Source organism: Balaenoptera ricei, chromosome 16, assembly GCF_028023285.1.
Source record: "Balaenoptera ricei isolate mBalRic1 chromosome 16, mBalRic1.hap2, whole genome shotgun sequence".
NCBI classification, from domain to species: domain Eukaryota; kingdom Metazoa; phylum Chordata; class Mammalia; order Artiodactyla; family Balaenopteridae; genus Balaenoptera; species Balaenoptera ricei.
Genome location: NC_082654.1, coordinates 19,333,435 through 19,346,635, shown reverse-complemented (window position 1 = coordinate 19,346,635; position 13,201 = coordinate 19,333,435). Strand labels below are relative to the sequence as shown.

General features: G+C 37.4%; 1 protein-coding gene across 4 annotated transcripts in view; it reads left to right on the top strand.

Moving 5' to 3' along the window:
- SHOC2 (SHOC2 leucine rich repeat scaffold protein) overlaps positions 1 to 13,201 on the top strand; it is a 102,520-nt gene that overhangs the window by 29,072 nt on the left and 60,247 nt on the right. The window contains exon 2 of one of the 4 annotated variants that reach the window (XM_059901029.1): positions 5,941 to 6,005. The exons of the other annotated variants lie outside the window; for them this stretch is intronic. The gene's annotated coding sequence lies outside the window, so the exon portion shown is untranslated. The remainder of the gene's footprint in view (positions 1 to 5,940; positions 6,006 to 13,201) is intronic. 4 annotated transcript variants of the gene reach the window in all.

The following is a 13,201-nucleotide window of genomic DNA, read 5'->3' as shown; positions in this document are numbered from 1 at the left end:
TTCATTTGCATCTGTTTTTTAGATTCCACGTATAAGCAATATCATACGATATTTCACTTTGTCTCTCTGACTTCACTCAGTATGATAGTCTCTAGGTCCATCCAGGTTGTTGCAAATGACATTATTTCATTCTTTTTTTTTTTTTTAATTATTTATGCTGGGGGGTTGGAATACTCATCTTTACTTTTTTTTTTTTAAATATATTTATTTATTTTTGGCTGTGTTGGGTCTTTGTTTCTGTGCGAGGGCTTTCTCTAGTTGCGGTGAGCGGGGGCCACTCTTCGTTGCAGTGCATGGGCCTCTCACTATCGCGGCCTCTCTTGTTGCGGAGCACAGGCTCCAGACGCGCAGGCTCAGTAGTTGTGGCTCACGGGCCCAGTTGCTCCGCGGCATGTGGGATCTTCCCAGACCAGGGCTTGAACCCGTGTCCCCTGCATTGGCAGGCAGATTCTCAACCACTGTGCCACCAGGGAAGCCCATTATTTCGTTCTTTTTTATGGCTGAGTAATATTCCATTGTATATATGTGCCACATTTTCTTTATCCATTCCTCTGTCAATGAACATTTAGGTTGCTTCCATATCTTGGCTATTGTAAACAATGTGGTAATGAACATCAGGATGCATGTATCCTTTTGGACCATGTTTTTCTCTGGATATATGCCCAGGAGTGGGATTGCAGGATCATATGGTAGCTCTGTTTTTAATTTTTAAGGAACCTCCATACTGTTCTCCATAGTGGCTGTACCAATTTACATTCCCACCAACAGTGTAGGAGGGTTTCCTTCTCTCCACACCCTCTCCAGCATTTACTGTTTGTGGATTTTTTGATAATAGCCATTCTGATTGGTGTGAGGTGATATCTCAATGTAGTTTTGACTTGCATTTCTCTAATAATTAGCGATGTTGAACATCTTTTCATGTGCCTCTTGGCCATCTGTATATCTTCTTTGGAGAAATATCTATTTAGGTCTTCTACCCACTTTTTGATTGGATTCCTTGTTTTGATGATATTAAGCCACATGAGCTGTTTGTAAATATTGGAGACTAATCCATTGTCCATCACATCATTTGCAAATATTTTCTCGCATTCTGTGGGTTGTCTTTTCATTTTATTTATGGTTTCCTTTGCTGTGTAAAAGCTTTTGAGTTTAATTAGGTCCCATTTGTTTATTTTTGTTTTTATTTTCATTACTCTGGGAGATGGATTGAAAAAGATACTGCTACAATTTATGTCAGAGAGTGTTCTGCCTATGTTTTCCTCTAAGAGTTTTATGGTGTTCAGTCTCACATTTAGGTCTTTAATCCATTTTGAGCTTGTTTTTGTGTATGGTGTTAAAAATGTTTGTAATTTCATTTTTTTACACATAGCTGTCCAGTTTTCCCAGCACATTTATTGAAGAGATTGTCTTTACACATTGTACGGTCTTGTCTCCTTTGTCATAGATTAATTGACCATAGGTGCGTGGGTTTATCTGTGGGCTTTCTGTCCTGTTCCATTGATCTATATTTCTATTTTTGTGCCAGTACCATACTGTTTTGATGACTATAGCTTTGTAGTATAGTCTGAAGTCAGGGAGCCTGATTCCTCCAACTCCGTTTTTCTTTTTCAAGATTGCTTTGGCTGTTCTGGGTCTTTTGTGTCTCCATACAAATTTTAAGATTTTTTTGTTCTAGTTCTATGAAAAATGCCAGTGGCATTTGATAGGGATTTCATTGAATCTGCAGATTGCCTTGGGTAGTATAGTCATTTTGACAATACTGACTCTACCAATCCAAGAACATGGTGTATCTTTCCATCTGTTTGTGTCATCTTTGATTTCTTTCACCAGCATCTTATAGTTTTTGGAGTACAGGTCTTTGGTCTCCTTAGGTAGTTTATTCCTAGGTTTTTTATTCTTTTTGATGTGATGGTAAGTGGGATTGTTTCTTGAATTACTCTGTCTGATCTTTCATTGTTAGTGTATAGCAATGTAACAGATTTCTGTATATTAGTTTTGTAACCTGCAACTTTACCAAATTCATCGATGAGCTCCAGTAGCTTTCTGGTAGCATCTTTAGGATTTTTGATGTATAGTATCATGTCATCTGCAAACAGTGAGAGTTTTCACTGCTTTTCCAATTTGGATACCTTTTTCTTCTCTGATTGCTGTAGCTAGGATTTCCAAAATGGTGCTGAATAGAAGTGGTGAGAGGACATCCTTGTCTTATTCCTGATCTTAGAGGAAATGCTTTTAGCTTTTCACCATTGAGTATGATGTTAGCTGTAGGTTTGTCGTATATGGCCTTTATTATGTTGAGGTATGTTTCCTCTATGCCCACTTTCTGGAGAGTTTTTATCATAAATGGGTGCTAAAGTTTGTCAAAAGTTTTTTCCTGCATCTGTTGAGATGATCATATGGTTTTTATTCTTCAATTTGTTCATGTGGTGTGTCACACTGATCGATTTGCGGATGTTGAAAAATCCCTGCATCCCTGGGATAAATCCCATTTCACCTTGTTGTATGATCCTTTTTAATATATTGTTGGATTTGGATTGCTAGTATTTTGTTGAGGATATTTGCATCTGTGTTCATCAGTGATATTGGCCTAAAATTTTCTATTCATGTGGTATCTTTGTCTGGTTTTGGTAATCAGGGTGACAGTGGCATCATAGAATGAATTTGGGAGTTTTCGTTCCTCTGCAGTTTTTTGGAACAGTTACAGAAGTCTAGGTGTTAGCTCTCCTCTAAATGTTTGATAGAATTCACCTGTGAAGCTATCAGGTCCTGGACTTTTGTTTGCTGGAAGTTTTTTTTTTTTTTTTTTTTTAATTTTTTTTTAATTAAATTAATTAATTTATTTATGGCTGCGTTGGGTTTTCGTTTCTGTGCGAGGGCTTTCTCTAGTTGCGGCAAGCAGGGGCCACTCTTCATCGTGGTGCGTGGGCCTCTCACTATCGTGGCCTCTCTTGCTGCGGAGCACAGGCTCCAGACGCGCAGGCTCAGTAGTTGTGGCTCACGGGCCCAGTTGCTCCGCGGCATGTGGGATCTTCCCAGACCAGGGCTCGAACCCGTGTCCCCTGCATTAGCAGGCAGACTCTCAACCACTGTGCCACCAGGGAAGCCCTGCTGGAAGTTTTTAAATCACAGTTTCAATTTCAGTGCTTGTGATTGGTCTGTTCATATTTGTTATTTCTTCCTGGTTCAGTCTTGGGAGATTGTACCTTTCTAAGAATTTGTCCATTTCTTCCAGGTTGTCCATTTTATTGGCATACAGTTGCTTGTAGTAGTCTCTTATGATCCTTTGCATTTCTGTGGTGTTAGTTGTAACTTCTTGTTCATTTTCAATTTTATTGATTTGAGTCCTCTTCCTTTTTTTTTTCTTGATGAGTCTGGCTAAAGATTTATCAATTTTGTTTTTCTTTTCAAAGAACCAGCTTTTAGTTTCATTGATCTTTACTGTTGTTCTCTTTGTCTCTATTTCATTTATTTCTGCTCTGGTCTTTATGATTTCTTCTAGTAACTTCAGGTTTTGATGTTCTTTCTTCAGTTGCTTTAGGTGTAAGTTTAGGTTGTTTATTTGAGATTTTTCATGTTTCCTGAGGTAAGATTGTATTGCTATAAACTTCCCTCTTAGAACTGCTTTTGCTGCATCCCATAGGTTTTGGATCGTTGTGCTTTTGTTTTCATTTGTCTCTAGGTATTTTTTGATTTCCTTTTTGATTTCTTCAGTGATCCATCGGTTGTTTAGTTGCATGTTGTTTAGCCACCACATGTTTGTGCTTTTTACATTTTTTTCTTATAGTTTATTTCTAATCTCGTAGCATCATGGTTGGAAAAGGTGCTTGATATGATTTCAATTTTCTTAAATTTACTGAGGCTTGCTTTTTTTTTTTTAATTTATTTATTTTTGGCTGTGTTGGGTCTTCGTTTCTGTGTGAGGGCTTTCTCTAGTTGTGGCAAGCGGGGGCCACTCTTCATCACGGTGCGCGGGCCTCTCACTGTCGCGGCCTCTCTTGTTGCGGAGCACAGACTCCAGACGCACAGGCTCAGTAGTTGTGGCTCACGGGCCCAGTTGCTCTGCGGCATGTGGGATCTTCCCAGACCAGGGCTCGAACCCGTGTCCCCTGCATTGGCAGGCAGATTCTTAACCACTGCGCCACCAGGGAAGCCCGAGGCTTGCTTTTTGTGGCCCAGCATGTGGTCAGTCCTGGAGAATGTTCCTTGTGCACAGGAGAAGAACGTGTATTCTGTGGTATTTGGATAGAATGCTCTATAAATATCAATTAAGTCTATCTGGTCTGATGTGTCATTTAAGGCCTGTGTTTCCTTATTGATTTTCTGTCTGCATGATCTGTCCATTGATGAAAGTGGGGTGTTAAAGTCCCCCACTATTGTTGTGTTACTGTTGGTTTCTCCCTTTTTGGCTGTTAGTATTTGCCTTATTTATTGAGGTGCTCCTATGTTGGGTGCATATATATTTACAATTGTTATATCTTGTTGTTGGACTGATCTCTTGATCATTATGTAGTATCCTTCTTTGTCTCTTTAACAGTCTTTATTTTAAAGTCTATTTTGTCTGAAATGAGTATTGCTATTCCAGCTTTCTTTTGATTTCCATTTGCATATAGTACCTTCTTCCATCCCCTCACTTTCAGTCTGTAGGTGTCTCTAGGTCTGAAGTGGGTCTCTTGTAGACAGCATATATACAGGTCTTGTTTTTGTATCCATTCTTTGTTTTTTGGTTGGAGCATTTAATTCGTTTACATTTAAGGTAATTATTGATATGTATGTTCCTATTGCTATTTTCTTAATTGTTTTGGGTGTTTTTGTAGGTCTTTTTTCTTCCTTTTCTCTTTTGTTTTCTTCTCTTGTGGTTTGATGACCATCTTTAGTGTTGTGTTTGGGTTACTTTTTCTTCTTTTGTGTGTGTATCTATGGTAGTTTTGGGGTTTGTTGTTTCCATGAGGTTTTGATATGGCAGTCTGTATATGTACAAGGTTTGTTAAAGTTGCTGGTCTCTTCCTGCCTAGAGAAGTTTCTCTAGCATTTATTGCAAAGTTGGTCTGGTGATGCTGAATTTTCTTAGTTTTTGCTTGTCTGTAAAGCTTTTGATTTCTCTGTCAAATCTGAATGAGAGTCTTGCTACATAGAGTATTTTTGGTTGTAGGTTCTTCCCTTTCATCACTTTAAATATATTGTGCCACTCCCTTCGGCCCTGCAGAGTTTATGCTGAGAAATCAGCTGATAACCTTGTGTGAGTTCCCTTGTATGTTATTTGTTGTTTTCCCCTGTTGCTTTTAATATTTTTTGTTTTTAGTTTTTGTCATTTAGATTACTATGTGTCTTGGCATGTTCCTTCTTGGGTTTATACTGCCTGGTACTGTCTGTGCTTCCTGGACTTGGGTGACTGTTTCCTTTCCCATGTTAGAGATGTTTTCAGCTGTTATCTCTTCAAATATATTTTGAGGTCCTTTGTCTCACTCTTCTCCTTCTGGGACCCCTATAATGTAAATGTTGGTGTGTTTTAATGTTGTCCCAGAGGTCTCTTAGATTTTCTTCATTTCTTTTCATTCTTTTTTCTTTATTCTGTTCAGCAGTGATTTCTATCATTGTGTCTTCCAGGTCACTTATCCATTTTTCTGCCTCAGTTATTCTGCTATTGATACCTTCTAGCATATTTTTCACTTCAGTTACTGTATTGTTAATCTGTTTGTTCTTTTGTTCTTTTAGGTCTTTGTTAAACATTTCTTGCATCTTCTTGATCCTTGCCTCCATTTTTTTCCCAAGATCCTGGATCATCTTCACTATCATTATTCTGAATTCTTTTTCTAGAAGGTTGCCTATCTCCACTTCACTTAGTTGTTTTTCTGGGGTTTTATCTTGTTCCTTCATGTGGGACATATTCCTCTGCTGTTTCATTTTGTCTAACTTTCTATGATTGTGGTTTTTGTTCCCCAGGCTGCAGGATTGTAGTTCTTCTTGCTTCTGCTGTGTGCCCTCTGGTGGATGAAGCTATCTAAGAGGTTTGTGCAAGCTTCCTGACTGGGGGGAAGAGGTGGTGGGTGGAGCTGGGTCTTGTCCCTCTGGTGGGTAGGGCTGTGCTCAGTAAAACTTTAACCCACTTGTCTGCTGATGGGTGTGGCTGTGTTCCCTCCCTGTTGGTTGTTTGGCCTGAGGCGACCGAGCACTGGTGCCTACAGGCTGTTTGGTGGGGCTCATGGTGGCCTCCGGGAGGTGAGGGTCTCAAGCCAATGAGTACTTCCCAGAACTGCTGCTGCCAGTGTCTTTGTCCCGACAGTGAGCCACAACCACCCTCTGCCTCTGCAGGAGATCCTCCAATACTAGCAGTTAGGTCTGGCCCGGTCTCTTAAGGGGTCACTGCTTTTTTCCCCTGGGTCCTGGTTCACACGAGACTTTGTGTGTGCCCTTCAGGAGTGGAGTTTCTGTTTTCCCCATTCCTTTGGAAGTCCTGTGATCAAATCCTGCTGGTCTTCAAAGCCAGATTCTCTGGCGACGACTCCTCCCGTTGCCAGACCCCCAGGCAACTGGGAAACCTGACATGGGGCTCAGATCTTTCACTCCAGTGGGAGAACTTCTGTGGTATAATTGTTTTCCAGTTTGTGGGTTGCCCACCCATGGGTATGGGATTTGATTTTATCGCGATTGCACACCCACTATTGTCTTGTTGTGGCTTATTCTTTGTCTTTGGATGTAGGATATCTTTTTTGGTAGGTTCTAGCATTTTTTTGTGGATGGTTGTTCAACAGTTAGTTGTGATTCTGGTGTTCTCATAAAAAGGGGTGAGTGCACATCCTTCTACTCTGCTATCTTGAGCTAATTCTGGAAGGAATTTTCTGTTTTTTGTCTTTTTGTTTTTATTGTTTACCATCTCTTCTGAGATCTGTTTCTATTGCTTCCTTTAGGTGTAGTGATTTATTTTTCCATTGGGTAGTGTAACCTTGCCGCAGTGGCTCCTTGTGCAAATATAGAAGTTTTCATACTGTAAATACCTAGAAGTAGAATTGATAGATCAAATGGCTTTACTTGGACATTTTCTAATTCATCAAATTTTTGCCAAGTTACTCTCCAAAGTCGTTTTGACAATTGATACTTTTACCAGCAGAGTGTGAATTCTCAACAGCTCCACTTTCTCCCATGTTGGTTTTAGCAGACTTTTTCACCTAACCTGATGGCAGTTATAGCTTTTCATATTTCTCTAATTACTAGTGCTATTGAGTATTTAATGGCCTTTTAAATATCTTCTGTGAATTGCCTGCCCACTTCTTAGTGCAGTATTTGCCTTTTCTTAGAAATCTGCTAAGTTTTTTTATATTTTCTAGACTCAAATCCTTTTTTAGAAATGAGTTACAAAGATCTATTCCTAGTCTGTAGCCTGTTCTTTTATTTTGTTTCTATTATTTCTAATTAACCTTTTAAAAGTTGTTAAATGATCACAAACTTAGAAGTTTGGAGTTCAGTAAAATAACCTGTTTTTCCCCAAATTAATTGAGAGTAAGTTGTTCATCTGATGCTCCATCATCCCTGAGTATTTTAGCAGCAGTTCTCTATCGTTTTGGCCTTAGAACAACTTCACAGTCTTAAAAAATTTAGAACTTCAGAACTTATTTATGTAAGGGTTATATTTACTCATATTTACTGTATTAGAAATTAAAATCAAGGAATTTAAAAATTAATTTTTTAAAAGACGTATTACATGTAACAAATAAAAATTTTTATGAAAAATAACTACTTTTCACAACAAGTGGATTTGTTTCACATTTTTTGCAAATTTCCTTAATGTCTTCCTTAACAGATAATGGCTGAATTCTCATAATTGCTTCAGTCTGTTGCAATATGTTATTTTGGCTGAAGAATATGAAGAAAATCAGTCCTCAAACATATATGTAGTTGGAATATTTTAATAGCCTTTTTAGGTAATTGAAGGTATTCAATGATAACTGGTTTAAAATGGCAGTGATAAATAATTTCTTGAAGATTAACTGCAATGTAGAATTTAAACCTATATTAATGAACTTTTTCCCCCTAACTTTTTCTTTCGAAATAATGATAGACTCATAGGAAGTTGCAAAAATAACACTTCACTCAGCATCCCTTAATGTTAGCATCTCATATAATTGGAGTGCAATATCAAAACCAGGAAATTGACATTGATGCTATACTGTTAACTGGACTATAAGACCATATTCGGTTTTTTGCCTTTTTTTAGGTGTTTTTGTGTGTGTCTATGATTCTGCATGTTTTTATCCCACGTATAGATTCACAGTTAAGATATGGAATGATTTCATCACCTCAGAGGAACTCTCCCTCTCTACATTGTCCTTATCCCCTGAAAATTCCTGTTCCATTCTCCATCTGTATAGTTTCATCAGTTCAAAAAATGTTGCATAAATGGAATTATAAAGTATGTAAACTTTTCAGATTGACTTTTTCATTAAGCTTAACAGCCTTGAGATCCAGCCAGGTTGTTGCATATATCAGTAGCTCATTCCTTTTTTTACTGAGTAGTGTTACCTTGTGTGAATGTACCAGAGTTTAACCATTCACTCACCAAAGGACATTTGGATTGATTCCTTTTTTGGGTGTGTGTGGGGGATTACAAATAAATGGTATGAACATTGGTGTACAGGTTTTTTTTTTTTTAAATTATTTATTTATTTGGCTGTGCAGGGTCTTAGTTGCGGCACGCCGGTTCTTCGTTGCCATGTGCAGGATCTTCATTGCTGCGTGCAGGATCTTTAGTTGTGGCGTGTGGGATCTTTTAGTTGCGGCATGTGGGATCTAGTTCCCTGACCAGGGATTGAACCCAGGCCCCCTGCATTGGGAGCACGGAGTATTTATTTATATTTTTGGCTGCGTTTGGTTTTTGTTGCTGCCTGCGGGCTTTCTCTAGTTGCGGTGAGCAGGGGCTACTCTTCATTGAGGTGCGCGAGCTTCTCATTGTGGTGGCTTTTTTTGTTGAGCGTGGGCTCTAGGCGTGCGGGCTCAGTAGTTGTGGCGCATGGACTTAGTTGCTTCTGTGGCATGTGGGATCTTTCCAGACCAGGGCTCGAACCCATGTCCCCTGCATTGGCAGGCAGACTCTTAACCACTAGGGAGTGCAGAGTCTTAATCACTGGACTGCCAGGGAAGTCCCAATGTACAGGTTTTTTGTGTGAGCACAAGTTTTCATTTTTCTGAGGTAAATGCCAAAGAGTGAAATGCTGGATTATATGGTAGGTATGTGGTTAGTTATAAGTAATCACTAAACTGTTTTTTCAGAATTTTTGTATTCACCTCTGTTTTACCTTCCCACCAGCAGTATACAAGATATTTGACTTCTTTGCATTCTTGTCCGCATTTGATGTTATCACTATTTTTTATTTATTTAAGGTGCTCTGACAGAGTGTAGTAATATTTCATTGTGGTTTTAATTTTCATTTTCCTAATAGCTAATGATGTTGAACATCTTACTTGTGCTATTTGCCATATGTATCTGCTCTTTGGTGAAATGTTTACATCTCTCTTCTGCCCATTTTCCAGTTGGGTTGTTTTTTAATGTTGAGTTTTGAGAGTTCTTTATGTGTTTAGATGTAAGACCTTTTTTGAATATGAGGTTTTCAAATATTTTCTCCCATAGCTTGTCTTTCCATCCTCTTAACAGGGTCTTTTGCAGTGCAAAATTTTAAATTTTTAATGAAGTTCAGTTTATCAATCTTTTTCTTTTATGGGTTGTACTTTTGGTGTCATGCCTGTGAGATCTTCACCTGGCTCTAGGTCCCAAAGATTTTCTCATTTCTTTACTTCTCCAACTTTTATAGGTTTACATTTTATATCTAAAAAAATCATAATTTTGAGTTAGCTTTTATTTAATTAATTTTTGTACAGTGTGAGATTTAGATTGAGGTTCTTTTTTTATTTATCTCCTTCCTTCCTCCCTCCCTCCCTCCTCCTCCTCCTGTCCTCTCCCTCCTCTCCTCTCCTCTCCTCTTTTCTTTTCCTTTTGGCCTATGGATGTTCAGCTTTTCCAGTGCCAACCTGTGGACTTTTCATTCCATTAAAAAATGGTTCATTCATTTATCTTGTAATTTGAGTGGCTCTGTTACCCATTTGTGATTTTCGAATCATCATAAATTAGTCAACTGGAAAATACTGGTTTATTGAGTTATGTAGATTCCCTAAACGTTGGCACACTTTATAGTACAATATTTAAAAAATCCACATTTGTTAATAATGCCGCTGATCTCATCAGAAAAGTCTTTAAATATTGAGTAGCTTTTCAAGCTCATGATAGAGGATACGTGTTTTCTAAAGTTCTGATTTTTGTTTTTAACTCTAAGTTTGTCATTGGCAACAAATATTCTCAGTTGTTTTCTATGAAGTGATGGGCTCACTTCCTTCATTTTTGAGAAAATGTCTGCCAAATACCTGGGTCTGTAGAGCTATGTATTCTCCTTACCTGGCTCAGGTTTGATAGTCCATATCAGGCCACTTCTAGTAACACCTTCCTTGGCTTACAGGGGCTCTGACTTCCTTTGCTAGGGAATTGGACACCCTCTTGTGTGGACACTCTTCTCATCTGCTTGGGATTCTAATTCCCTTTGTGGTTTTTTCATACATTATTTAGGAATGTGGTTTTTAATTTCTACATACTTGTGAATTTTTCAGATTTCTTTCTTCTGTTGATTTTTAATTTTATTACTTTGTGGTTGGAGAATGTATCTTCCATTTTACTTACAGAAACTTAAAGTTCTATGTTCCAAAATATAGTTTGTCCTAGAGAATGTTTTCTGTTCACTTGAGAAGAGTGTGAATATTCTGCTGTTGTTTGGTGGAGTATTGATAAATGTCTCTTAGGCCTAGTTGGCTTATAGTGTTGTTCAGGTGTTCTCTTTCCTTGTTGATCTTCTGTCTGGTTCTACCCAGTATTGAAAGTAGGGTATTGAAGTCACTATTATTGTTGAATCATCTGTTTTCTTCCTTCAATTCTGTGAGTTTTTACTTAATATATTTTGATGCTCTATTAGGTGCATATGTGTTTGTAATTGTTTTATCTGCTTGATGGATTTATCCTTCTATTGTTATAAAATGTTCCTTGTCTTTAGTAATAATTTTTGTCTTAAAGTCTGTTTTGTCTGGTTAGTATTGGTGTGGTATACCTTTTTTCATCATTTTACTTTCCATCTATTCATGTGTTTTAATCTAAACTGTATCTCTTGTAGACAGCATACAGTTGGATCACTTTTTTTTTAATCCATTCTACGAACTAATGCCTTTTAATTTGAGGGTTTAATTTTATCTATTTACATTTAGTTATTGATAAGGTAGAATTTGCACCCTGCTACTTTGTTTTCTGTGTGTCACATCTTTTTTGTTTCTCTGTTCCTCCATCACTGTCTTCTTCTGTGTTAGATATTTTTTAGAGTACTTTTAAAATTCTTTTGTCGTTTTTTAGTGGCTGTCCTACAATTAACATATTAAGTCATAAGAATCTAGTTTGGATTAAACCAAGTTAATTTCAACAGTCTACTTAAACTTTGTGCCTATATAGGTAGCTCCACTCCCCCCCCTTTTGCTGTTATTGTCATACAAAATTACATCTTCGTACATTGTGTGCCCATCAACACATTTATAATTATTGCTTTGTGCAGTTCTCTTAAATTGGATAGGAGAAAAAAGCTGTGGGCAAGAAATACATTTATAGTGTCTTTTATATTTATTTTTGTGGTTAGTTTTGCCAGTGCTCTTTCTTTATTTGTATTTGAGTTATTGTCTAGTGCCCTTCCATTTCAGTCTGAAGGACTCACTTTAGCATTTCTTGTAGGGCAGGTCTGCAACAAATTCTTTTAGCTTTTGCTTATCTGGGAATGTTTAAATTTTACCTTTATTGAAGGGTAGTTTTGCTGCATATAGAATTCTTGACAGTTTGTTTTTGTTTGTTTGGTTTTCCTTTCAGAACTTTGAATATGTCTTCCCACTGCCTTTGGCCTCCATATTTCCGGAAAAGAAATGACTTGTGGAAGTGACTGTTAATCTTCTTATGTCTCATACATGATGAGTTGCTTCTCTTGCTGCTTCCAAGATTTTTTTTTTTTGTCTTTGTCATTTAGCAGTTGGTAAGGATGTGCCTATGTGTAGATCTCTTTAAGTTTATTCTGCTTGGAGTTTGTTCAGCTTCTTGGAGGTGTAGGTTAATGTTTTTCTTCAAAACTTGGAAGGAAATTTTTGGCCCTTATTTCTTCCAGTATTTCTGCCACCTTCTCTCATTGTCTCCTTCCAGGATTCTATTTATGTGTATTGTTATTTAAAATGTTTACTTGATGGTGTGCGTAGATCTCTGATACTCTTTCTTCATTCTTTATTCTTTCTATTTCTTCTTTTTTCTTTCTGTTCCTCAGTGGATAATATCAATTGACCTATTTTGAGTTCATTGTTTTTTCTGCTTGCTTATATCAGCTGTTGAACCTTTCTAGAGAATTTTTCATTTCTAGAGTTCAAAGTTATTGTACTTTGAACTCTAGAATTTTATTTTTTTAGTAACTTTTTTCCTCTTTATTCACATTCTCTGTTTGGTGAGACATTTTTCTCTTGCCTTCCTTTAGTTCTATAGACATATTTTCTTTTAGCTCATATTTAAAATGTCTGGCTTAAAGTCATTGTCTAGTAAGTCCAACATCTGAATTTCCTTAGGGACAGTTTCTGTTGTTTGCTTTTCTTCCTGTGTTTGGGCCATTCTTTCTTATTTCTTTGCCTATCTTGTAATTTTTTATTGAAAAACTATGTTTGGACATTTAAAATACTAAATGTACTTTTAAATAATGTGAACATCTTAGATAGCATAAAAATGTCCAAATAACGGACACTTTAAATAACAAAATGTGGCAATTATGGAAATTAGATTTTGCCCCCTTTCTGGGAGTGTTTATTGTTCCTGCTTATTGTGGTTGCTGTTGGTTTAGTAACTTTTTGAACTAATTCTGTTTCGTGTGGCCACTGAAGTCACTATTTGGTTAGCTTAGTGGTTGGCTAATGATTGGGCAGAGATTTCTTTAAATGCCTGAAACCAGTAAATCTCCCAGTCTTTGCCAAAGAACTCTGTGTGTATTAGGGCATACCTTCAGCACTCATCCAGGCAATTAACTGCCTTAGCTGTTGCTTCCTGCTTGTACACAGCTCCAAAGTTAGTTTGTCAAAAGTGATACCTTGGGGCCTTCTCAGGTCT